Raw genomic sequence first — 11,972 nt, 5'->3', positions numbered from 1 at the left:
TATATAATATAACAAAAAAAAACATATATATTATACAATGTTTTACAGTGCAATAAAGTAATCACCCTAAATCAGGGGTGTCAAACTTAATTTCATCGTGGGCCACATTAGCATTATGGTTGCACTCAAAAGGCCGGTTTCAACTTTAGGACTATATAAATATACATATATAAATATTTAATACGTATAAAATAATGTTTTATATTACATGATTGCGTCTGCATTGGATTATTATTGGAGAGGGTAATAACTTCATAATTAACTACGTCTGAAAGCAAAAGTCTCTTCAGTGTGCATGTCACAAAAATTAGATGCATTGTGGGACATGTAGTTTATGGGCAACACGCTTCTATAAAGCGGCATGTAACCATATAATAAACATTATATTCTTTGCAAGCTCTTGCGGGCCACAAAAAATGAAGTCGGGGGGTCCTTGAGTTTGACACCCCTTCCCTAAGTGATATGCTGTTAAAAAATGCACAGGTTATCATGTCTACAAATAATTAAACCCAACCAGAGTTTCCTAAAATACAATCAGACGCTTCAACCATGACGTTGGTTTCAGTGAGTCACGGTGCTGAGAATGGCAATCGACAATTACAAAGTGTGAAACACTTTAACAAAGCTTGAGACAAATTGACATTTTATAAAACAAAATTACATTAGAAAAACTATTTTACCAAAACTGAGACAAATTTACAAGTGTCGAAACACTTTAACATTTGCTGAAAAACTAGAGAATCAAACCGGAAATGGAATTCCCATCCTACCAGAAGTGACGTGCAAGTGATTGACACAAACTTAAGTTTGTTTTGGAGTGTGTTTATGGTCGTTAAACATGTTTTGTCCGTTCTGTGGAAACCACCTGGGCCAAGTGACATGGTTTTGCCCATCACAATATACTTTCTCACTTTCTTTTACACAGAAAACTCAACTCAGAAAGAATGCTGAGTTGCATCCAAAGAACACCATACCTACTGTGAAATATGGGGGTGGAAACATCATGCTTTGGGGCTGTTTTTCTGCAAAGGGACCATAAAGTGATACATATTTTGAGTGACAACCTCCTCCCACCAGCAAGGGCATTGAAGATGAAACGTGGCTGGGTCTTTCAGCATGACAATGATCCCAAACACACCGCCCGGGCAACGAAGGAGTGGCTTCGTAAGAAGCATTTCAAGGTCCTGGAGTGGCCTAGCCAGTCTCCAGATCTCAACCCCATAGAAAATCTTTGGAGGGAGTTGAAAGTCTGTGTTGCCCAGCGACAGCCCCAAAACATCACTGCTCTAGAGGAGATCTGCATGGAGGAATGGGCCAAAATACCAGCAACAGTGTGTGAAAACCTTGTGAAGACTTACAGAAAACGTTTGACCTCTGTCATTGCCAACAAAGGGTATATAACAAAGTATTGAGATGAACTTTTGTTATTGACCAAATACTTATTTTACAACATAATTTGCAAATAAATTCTTTAAAAAGCAGACAGTGATTTTCTGGATTTTTTTTCCTCATTTTGTCTCTCATAGTTGAGGTATACCTAGGATGAAAATTACAGGCCTCTCTCATCTTTTTAAGTGGGAGAACTTGCACAATTGGTGGCTGACTAAATACTTTTTTGCCCCACTGTATCCACTTACCTTGTATTTGTTGGGCCCTGTTTTTAGTTGATCACAGTAATGTAAATTGACTCAATAAGGCCTATGTCTACTTTCTATTATACTTATTACTTTTGGTGAACATTTGTTTATATTATCTAAATTCCTTGTCTATGACATACAAATAGTTTGAGTGTAAAAATGTGTTTTTCTCTATGTATTTACACTCTACGGATTTTTAAGTTTACATCATATCCTGGTGGTGCCGTTCCTAAAAATGTTCAATTCCTTATTGTTTTGTACCAGTTTTTTCAAAATCAATTCTAACTGCTGTGCCGTTTCTGGAAATGTGGCGGTACGGCTACACAATGTATAAGTGGGTGCCAACATGTTCCTTTTTTAACTTTGATCCGGAGTGCATCTGCAGTGCGTTCTACAACTTCCCATGGTCCACTCCATACAGGTTGCAACGACTTCATCTTGTGGATTTTTACATTTACCCAATCACCTGATCCAACAGAAATATTCATCATGGACCTGGCATATGCTTCCGCCTCAATTTTTCTAATATCTAACACTGGTTCTCCTCCGTATTGTGAGGTGATACATTGTGGTCGATATTGCTGAGTGGGGCAATCTCTGGCCAAATGTTCTTTTCCCTTTTGTTGATGCTGTTTGGGAGTGTATACCTGTGCTTGCGGCTGTATTTGGGTAGGAGGATACGCAGTGTTTGCTGTTGCTGGAATTGTGTGGGAAGATACTCTGGTGCTTGTGGCTGTACTTGTTTAGGAGGATACACAGGTGGCTGCTGAACTTGGTTTTGTGGACATTCTTTGGACCAATGTGACGTCTGACCACATGTGTAGCAGCCACCATTTTGGAAACCTCTTCCTCTGAAACGTCCTCCTCCGCTTTGTTGGTTCTGCATTTGATTCTCTGGATCTTCCTGAGTTTGAACTGTTGGAGGTCTCCATCTGACTTGATCTGCTGACATTTGTCCCATCTGTTTAGTTGGTGTCTTGTTTTCGGTAGCTTCATTGTCTTTCTCAGCTACTTGTATCTTCAAAAGTCTTAGTTTTAGTATTTTCTTTTCTTCATCATTTTCCATCATTGTTGCCTGGTATTTCATCTCGTGGTGAATGAGATGTTGTCTCCATTCTTCAATGGGTTTAGTGTCTAATCCCACCTCGTCTTCCAGGCATGCCTGCACTGATCGGGGAAGGGCTTTAATGACAGCGTTCTTCCACAACATTTCAACAGATGGAGAAAGATCATGTCGTTCTCCTGTGCTGTCCTCCCACACTCCTTCACATCTCTTCAAGAAGGCATGCATGTCTTCCTCTGTGCCTTTCCTCAGGCTGGTGAGGGCATGTAAACTGCGTGTTGTTGGGTAAATGTGACGAATAGCAGCCCAATAACTCGACCTGATATAGTTGAATGAAGTGTCATCTGGATCGTTCGTACATAGGGCCTGGGAATCTATGTGTCTCTAGTCTTCCATCTATCCGTCCAAGCAGTGCCCTCATGTCTCCCAAGCACAGGTCATCTTGGGCAGTGTACTTCTCCAGGTCACACACCTACTTCTGACCACCCCTGGAGAGTGGGGGTAGCTTTGCCACTAGTGCTTCCATGTCCCTGTGTGCCCATGGTTGGTATTGAAATCCTCCTTCTCCAGCTGCTATCAATGGTAACACGTGTATTGTGCAGTCCTTGATTATTCCAGCTACTATTCTTGTTTCTTGTTCTTGAGATCCTTCTTCTGCGGAATGTGTTGTTTCCGGAGAGTAACCAGTTCGGTAATTTTTCCCTTCTTGTTCTTTTTCCCATCTTTTTCTTTCTTCATGTTCTTGTCTTTTGAGTTCTTCCATTATTCTGCTGAGTTGTTCCTCTCTTCTTTTGATTTATTCCATTCTTCTGCTGAGTTCTTCTCTCTTCTTTTGAGTTCTTTCATTCCACTAATGAGTTCTGCTTCCATTCTTCTGCTGAGTTCTTTCATTCCACTGATGAATTCTGCTTCCATTCTTCAATTATTCTATTGAGCTCCTCCTCCAGCTGGAATGACATGGGTGTTTGTAACCTATGTGATCTGTCTTGCTGAACTTGGTAGTCTCTGTTGAGCTCCTCCTCCAGTTTATAGTCAAATTCTTTCACATTTGGGGCTTGAATTGAAGCTTGGTGAAATTGGTTTTTCTCTGATATGTCGGGAGGAGACACTTCGGTCAGGCTTGGATACTGCTTTTGGAGTTTGGATAACTGGAGCCTCTTCTGTTATTTCTGCTGTGTCTTCCTTTACTGGTAGATCTGCTTCTTGAACCACATACCTGCTGTATGTCAATCTTTGGCTGGCATCTTCCAGATAGAGTACCAGTCTTGTAACTCTTGATTTTCTTTTTTCAGCTCTGTTCATAGCGATTTTTTCAGGTCCATACCAAGAGGGTCGTCCGGCTTTGATCCATGCTTCTTCCTGTTGTAGGTATACTCCATTCTCATATTCAATTAAAGCTTTTCTATCGGCTTTTGTTGGTCCAGGTTGATCATCTGCTGGAATCAATCCTCTCGTTTTCCATTGTTTCAACAGTTCCTCTATTTGGTTCCATGTCTTCTGTCTTTTACTGGGAGCTGTCATAGCTTCTGACCAGATGTTTACCCTCTCCTTAATATCTGCAGTTGAGCCTGGCATTGTGAATGCTCTTAACTTAGTGTCTTTTGGTGACATGTTTCTTAAACTGTTAAGCCCGAGAGACCCCGGCTCCGGGGGCCTCCTGCAATATCTTGCAGAAAACAGTGTCTGAGGGCATGTTCATTTAATATCTATGAATGTTTTATATCCATGTAATAGAAAAAAACTCATCTAACTGATCATTTTAATTTTTTTTTTTTTTTTTAAAACTCAAAATGCTAACGCTGAGCCTCTGAATTAGCAACGAGTGAAACATGCTAACAGCACCAAAATGCACTCACAAAACCTTATTATTCATCTTTGCTGCACATCTCAACCAAGCAGCAAACTCTGGGGAAGAGCCGGGACGCCAATATGGAAGTGCCACACACTGCAGTTCATATATGTGACCCGCTCTATCGAAATCAGTCGGAAGTCGCAACGGCTCATTTCAGAATAAACGTGGATTTACGTACAAAACAATTTTTTCAGGGTCCGTGTGTTTTGTTTGATTTTAAACAAACCAAGTCTTGGCTTTCAGAATATGAAACTTTTATTTCCAAAATCACACGATAAATACATTTTTGAAGCTTGTAAAGGGACGAAGACAAGCACCTCTCACTCGCAATCTGCTCTTCCAGCAGCGCCGCCCCCCTCCCTCCGGCTGAAATTATGAACATAAGAGTATAGTAATCATAGATAACACGGCAGGGTCCGTTACAGTTTGTTTTCATCTGATTTAAATTAAACAAAGTCTTGGCTTTCAGAATATTAAACTTGTTTCGGCAAATTCAGATGATAAATACAACGTTGAAGCTTGTAACGGCATAATTACAAGCGGAGAACGGAGTAATTTAACGTCACAGCAGGCATAACAACAGCCGGTGTTTCTCGTGAGGGTTTTCCCCGAGAAACAAACACAATACACACAAAAGCAAAAATACACAAACACACAGGTATACACACACACTCGCGAGCTTCTCCTCCAAATGAAAATATCTTCCCTTCGTAGTATTTTGATAATTTGCTCCACTAATAATCAATCAGATCGATGGATTCCAGAGAAGAGGAAACTTTAAAGGCCTTTTTCTCAAAATGAAGACTCTGTGACAGTCATTATATAATGTGACATATTTCGCTTAATATTTGGAGTACAAAAACAATCCTGATATCATTAGAAAGCTAGGAATATCCTCTTTCCAACAGTGTATACAACTCAAAATGTGTCTTCGGGTCAATGCGACTGATTTCGATGGAGCAGGTCACATATTGGCCGATAGGCGATGGCTGCAGAAAGAAGCAATTTCCATAGACCACCATGTTAAAATGCCCAATTTTACAGCGGAAAAAAACATGTTTCTACCCCTGGCTCCATCCATCTTCTCCCGCTTATCCGTGGTCGGGTCGCGGGGGTAGCAGTTCCAGCAGAGAGCCCCAAACTTTCTTTTCCCTGGCGACATCAACCAGCTCTGACTGGGGGATCCCAAGGCGCTCCCAGGCCAGCGAAGAGATATAATCCCTCCACCTGGTCCTAGGTCTACCCCTTGGTCTCTTCCCAGCTGGACGTGCCTGGAACACCTCCCTAGGGAGGCGCCCAGGTGGCATCCTAACTAGGTGCCCGAACCACCTCAACTGGCTCCTTTCGACGCGAAGGAGGAGCGGCTCAACTCCGAGTCCCTCCCTGATGACCGAACTTCTCACCTTATCCCTAAGGGAGACGCCAGCCACCCGGCGGAGGAAACCCATCTCGGCCGCTTGTATCCGCGATCTCGTTCTTTCGGTCATGACCCATCCTTCATGACCATAGGTGAGGGTAGGAACGAAAATGGCCCGGTAGACAGAGAGCTTTGCCTTCTGGCTCAGCTCCCTTTTCGTCACAACGGTGCGGTAAAGCGACTGCAGTACCGCTCCCGCTGCTCCGGCCCATCTCACGCTCCATTGTTCCCTCACTCGAGAACAAGACCCCGAGATACTTGAACTCCTTCACTTGAGGTAAGGACTCATTCCCTACTTGGAGTGGACAGTCCATCGGTTTCCTGCTGAGAACCATGGCCTCAGATTTGGAGGTGCTGATCCTCATCCCAGCCGCTTCACACTCGGTTGCAAACCGATCCAGTGAGTGCTGAAGGTCGCAGACCGATGAAGCCATCAGAACCACATCATCTGCTAAAAGCAGTGGTGCAATTCTTAGTCCACCGAACTGCAGACCCCCTCCCCCACGACTACGCCTCGAAATCCGATCCATGTATATTACAAACAGGATTGGTGACAAAGCGCAGCCCTGGCGGAGGCCAACCCCCCCCGGAAATGGGTCCGACTTACTGCCGAGGACCCGGACACAGCTCTCGCTTTGGGAGTACAGAGATTGGATGGCCCTGAGTAGAGACCCCCTCACCCCATACTCCCGCAGCACCTCCCACAGTAACTCCCTAGGAACTCGGTCATACGCCTTCTCCAAGTCTACAAAACACATGTAGACCGGATAAGCATACTCCCAGGCCCCCTCCAGGATCCTTGCGAGAGTAAAAAGCTGATCCGTCGTTCCACGACCAGGACGGAATCCGCATTGTTCCTCCTGGCTCCATACATTTTTATTATCGATATAGTTATATTCCACCTTCATGATTATGGATCTGTGAGTGAATTGTTTTCTAACACGACCCTTTTATTTATATTAGGTCTTAACGTTTTTGCATAAATTAGGGCGTGGTCACGTTGATGGACACATACATGCCTCACTGTCAGCTAACAGCAACTTGTCCACTCTGCTAGGCTACAACCATAGAGGCTACAACGTTAGTTAGTCATAGTACTGTACTTGACCCTTTAGCTTTAGCCGTGTTCGTGGTGATTGTGCCTTTTAGGGAATATTGTTACAAATACCAGACAATTAAAATGTCGTGCTGTGTGCTTGAATGTACTAACAGAACTTCCAAGAAGTCTACTCTCAGCTTTTTTCGGTGAGCAAAATGATAATATTATACATGTTAACCCCGTTAGCAGGTGTTTGTGTGCTTGTTAGCTTAGCTTGTTATGTAGCTTATTAGCCAGCTAAGGACGTAACCCTTTATACATGTTGTGTATATATATATATGTATATATATATATATACAGTTTAGTTTATGATTCAGCCTTGGGTAAGACTTTTATAGTCTATGGCTATGACGCCCATAATGCTAAATGGGAGCAAATGTTAAAAGGGGACCCAATTATCCCAGTGGTGGCCGCCGGAGTCTGCCACCGAAGCTAACCAGAGCCGTAGCTAACCAGAGCCGTAGCTAGCCCTTTGCTGCTCCGTTAGCTTCGGCCAGCGGCGGAGCCCGGCGTTATAAATGGAGATCAAGGAATGCAGCGAAACGCGGAATTGATTCGTCTGCAGCCTTCTATAGTATTAGTTAAAGAAATTATGTTGAACAAGTCTTAAGCTGAACATCGCCACAATTGTTCTGCTATGTATCGGTACTTATTTTATTTTATTAACGTGTGAATGACAAGCATTAAGAATAACAACAAATAGCTATTTATCTTGCATATTGTCTCGTTTGATTATGAATGTAACATTTATATAGTGGAAGTACACTGTTTTATCAAAACCAAAGTGCCACGCAGTAACTTGGGCCCATGCATGTATTTCAGCAGGAAATGTGCAACCTAGATTACATTTACCAACACAGACTATATAGAAATATTTGTAAGTTGTTCATGCGTTATTAAGTGAATATGGCATTAACCCTCCTGTTATCTTTGGGTCGGTTTTCATGTATTTTTGAATAAAGGTTTCCTTTAGGTGATTCAGACAGGCTGGACCAGTGGGTGCTGAACATCCGGAGGAATAAATGGACCCCCAACGTTTCTTCTCGCCTGTGCAGTGAACACTTTGAGAGTCATCACTTCAGCACGGACTCATGGGTACAGATCCTTTTTTTTTTTTTTTAAATAACTTGGTTCCATTTGAGTGTAAATTGTTGTTATACATCATACAATGCTAAATAATTGTTATGGCACAGCTTGCACATCAGTGATGAGTAATGTTCTTTTGCCAGTTAAGTATAGAAACCAATTTTTTTTGCAAACCATCACATTTCTCTTCAATTTATGCAAAGACTCTTTATCATAGATAGAGAATTGCCATTTCCCCCCACATACTCTATGTTAAAAACAGATGAATTATTACCTTTTTTTACATTATTTTAATAGCAACATTCATTTATCTTAACAGCTATCACTGTAAAAAAAAAAAGGATTTCATTTTACTATACAATATTTATCTTTACATTCTGTTCTTGCATATGTCTTATTATATTTACGTCTATATAGATTTCTGCCTGCACTAATTTATTATTCTTAATTTAATTTTGAATTTCTTTTATTGTTTTATGTCTTATATAACTATGTTGCATTGTTGGAGGAGCTCGTGTAACCGGTCTGGTTTGACGCCACATGTGGTCTCTTCGTTGTGTTGTGTTGTGTAAATGAGAAAGACTTCTTTCTTGCCAACCGGGATTTATTCTCTGTGCAAAACAGAATATAACAATTAGAGCAGGAAATGGCTTCATCAGCTTTCTAGCTTCACACCTTCAGTGGAAGAAAACACCCACATGTTAGGTTAGCATATAGCTAAACTTTAGAAAGCTCCCAAACAGTTTGAAGCGCTGCACATTATATAAACTAGTCACACACGGCAACATATAAATATTAACTGCAAATAGGTTTGGCTTGTGTGAAGTGTAACATTAAACAATCTATTAACATATAAAATACAACATTTATGACACCACTCTTTCCACTTACTTCTCCTCAGTGCAGCCTGAAGCTAACTGAGGAAAGCAGTGCGAGTCTGCAGAAATGTGCCGGTGCCAAGAGTACCAAAATAAAAGCATCTAAAATATAAAGTGACAGTGACAAGTTTTACAAATAAAGTATGGACAATGATTTTACTGAAATATAAACAAGTGAAGTTATACATCGGTTACATATATATATATATATATATATATATACAGGGAAAAGAGAACGATTATTGGCTTGCTCTTCCTGTTATCCTCTAAGACAGGGGTGCCCACACTTTTTGGGCCGATGGGCTACTTTTGAAATGACCAGCTCACCGAGGTCTACCAACCAAAAATAAAATCCCAAATTGCAAGGGGCTGAATAACACGTTTTATGTATACATGGGATAACTACAACAACTCTATTTGGGTTCTTGAACAGAAACAAATACATACAACTAAAATGGCATGTTAACCTCTCTCTATTTATCTCTCTCTCTGTTAAGAAACACATAACAAGCAGGCTAAGAAACCACTCTCCATGTCCTGAAATCTTAAACATAAAACACAAAAACACAATTCAATATATTTAGGTGGGTCCCTACCATATTCTGATGACTTGTACTGAATGGAGTCTGTCAATGTTGCATACTCAGGACAGTAACTGCTGATGGCTAGTCTCAGGCAGGCCTCCAAATGTTCATCAGTTAATTGGGAAGGGTATTTCAAATTCACTATCTTCATTTGGGAGAAGGCTGACTCGCATAAATAAGACGAGCCGAAGAGTGAGGTCAGTGAGGTGGCACATTTTCTGACGTTTGGATACTTTTCAACCCTGAATAAGTTCCAAAACTGTCCGGCATGGGCACGCGCCTTCAACTGGATGTCGACCTGCAGCGACAACATCTCATCCTCCAGCGCAGACGGGTTCAGATGAAACACTGCTCCGATGTTTTGGGCCAGCGAATCAATATCATGTTCTTCACTAAATGGATAGCACATGAATGTGGCGATTGGCTCGAGCAAAGCGAAGTCTCGGAAGCGTTTCTCGAAGTCAGATGTAATGTTATTGACTTGCTCTGTGTAGCGCGCACTGTCAAGGAGAAACAACAACGTAGTGCATTATTCTATGTTTTGGTTCATATTTGTTTGTTTCTTACATATACATATATATATATATATATATATATATATATATACATATATATATATACATATATATATATATATATATATATATATATATCTCACAGAGAGGCACACACACAGTGGACGAGGTGATTAAGTGACTGAAGCTGTCTCGACGCGGGAGAGTGTGGCTGTCTCCTCTCTGCTCTGACTGCAGCTGAGCTGCTGCGGGAGGCAACTGTGAGTCTGCACGCCTGTCAGTACTATGGGATGGCTGAGGGGCTCACGGCAGCTCGTTAACTGCAGAACAATACGTGAGTCTCCAAACACCAGAAAAGTCCCTAATAACACCATTACAAGTCGTTAGATTAGTCGTTAGTCGCTTTTGACAAAAATAAGTAGCCGGAGGGTTTGGAAAGCCGCCACATTTAACGAGAAAGTCGCCAAGTTGGCAACACTGCAGACACACGACGTAGCTTTGGTTAGCAAAACACGGAGATATGCTAGCTGTTATTCTGATCAAAAGTCGTGTTCAATGGCATTAAAACGAGAAAAACGTGGCTGAAGGTTAATCCATAGGTTAATCCAATGTGTCTGTCTCTTTGAAAAAAATATTGATAATCCATAATTCCATTTTTATGCAAAAATCGGAGAAAAAAATTAGCTGCTAATGGTAGCCACCATGGATGTATAATAAGAACTGGATACAGCGTGGGAGGCGGGGCTTCATTCATTCCTATGAGAGTTGCTCATTAGCGAATGATGATAAAATGGCCCAACTTTTGAGAGAGTGAAACGTCACAGATTACCCGGCATGCCTGAGAAGTACCCGTATGTGCACTCAGAGCATGTGCAACTTTAACCAAAATGCTCGTTCACATCAAGCACGTCAATTTGCATACACGTAACAGCACCGTGCGTTCATGACAGCATGGTAATGGATTGTTGTTATGATGGATTTGATATTAACGAGGCGGCAGTTAGCGGCTAGCTAGTAATTATGCTAATGTACACATCAATCGTTATGTACTTATATTACGCAGTAACAGGATCTAGTGATATCCAAGCAACAGAGCTTCATTTAGCATGAAAGAATTATTGAACTGTATATATATACAGTGCAATAAACTTAGTGCAATAATAACCTACAGAGACGTTAATCTAACGTCGGTAATATTAACTTTATTTAATACAACATTTACGGTACAAGATTTACATCATACATCCCATGTAGTATAATATTTTACAAATGATGAATTACAGCAAACATGTGCAATATATCCATTATTACAGCTCCGTGGGCTCACTGGCAGTAAGGCGATATGGTCCGTTGTTATTGTGCATCCATGGGTAAAGATAAACGCATGTAGTGCTGAACACGTAACATGAACGTGCCGGGCGGCGCGGTCCCGTGGGTTAGATGCACGTTCATAATGCAGAGGGAAATAACTCTCAGAATAACGTTATTAGCACATTTTTACAACTTGAGGAACGAATGTTTTTAATAAGGGCTATACAAGTGGTTATACTGGGTTGTTTATTTAGTTTAAAAAAAATCATCCAACGAGTTACAGACCACTCTTTCCCAATGTAAGTCAATGGGAAAAAGTGTTTCCGGGCCCAGCAACCTAAAGGAAGTGTAGTACCGCCGTTTGGCCACTACGAATATTCTCATCAGACTCCGGCGCACTTCCTGGGGGCTTGGTAGCCACCAGAGGTTAGCACAGCTTCCGGTTTTTCTACGCGTTACTCTCACTCCTTATTTGGTAACCTGTGTGTGTATCTGGAACCTTACCTCGATTCCATTGGCTCTGACAGTTA

At 41.4% G+C, this 11,972-nt stretch overlaps 1 long non-coding RNA gene across 1 annotated transcript; it reads left to right on the top strand.

Annotated features, from left to right (window-relative positions):
* The first annotated feature begins 3,663 nt into the window (after nucleotides 1-3,663).
* LOC139433897 (uncharacterized) lies at nucleotides 3,664-9,131 on the top strand. Its single transcript, XR_011643291.1, has 4 exons — nucleotides 3,664-3,890; nucleotides 3,993-4,064; nucleotides 8,031-8,163; nucleotides 9,056-9,131. It is a non-coding gene; the product is annotated as an uncharacterized lncRNA (long non-coding RNA).
* The last annotated feature ends 2,841 nt before the right edge of the window (nucleotides 9,132-11,972 follow it).

Source organism: Pseudochaenichthys georgianus, chromosome 5 (assembly GCF_902827115.2).
Source record: "Pseudochaenichthys georgianus chromosome 5, fPseGeo1.2, whole genome shotgun sequence".
NCBI lineage: Eukaryota > Metazoa > Chordata > Actinopteri > Perciformes > Channichthyidae > Pseudochaenichthys > Pseudochaenichthys georgianus.
This window is presented reverse-complemented; position numbering and strand designations above follow the sequence as displayed.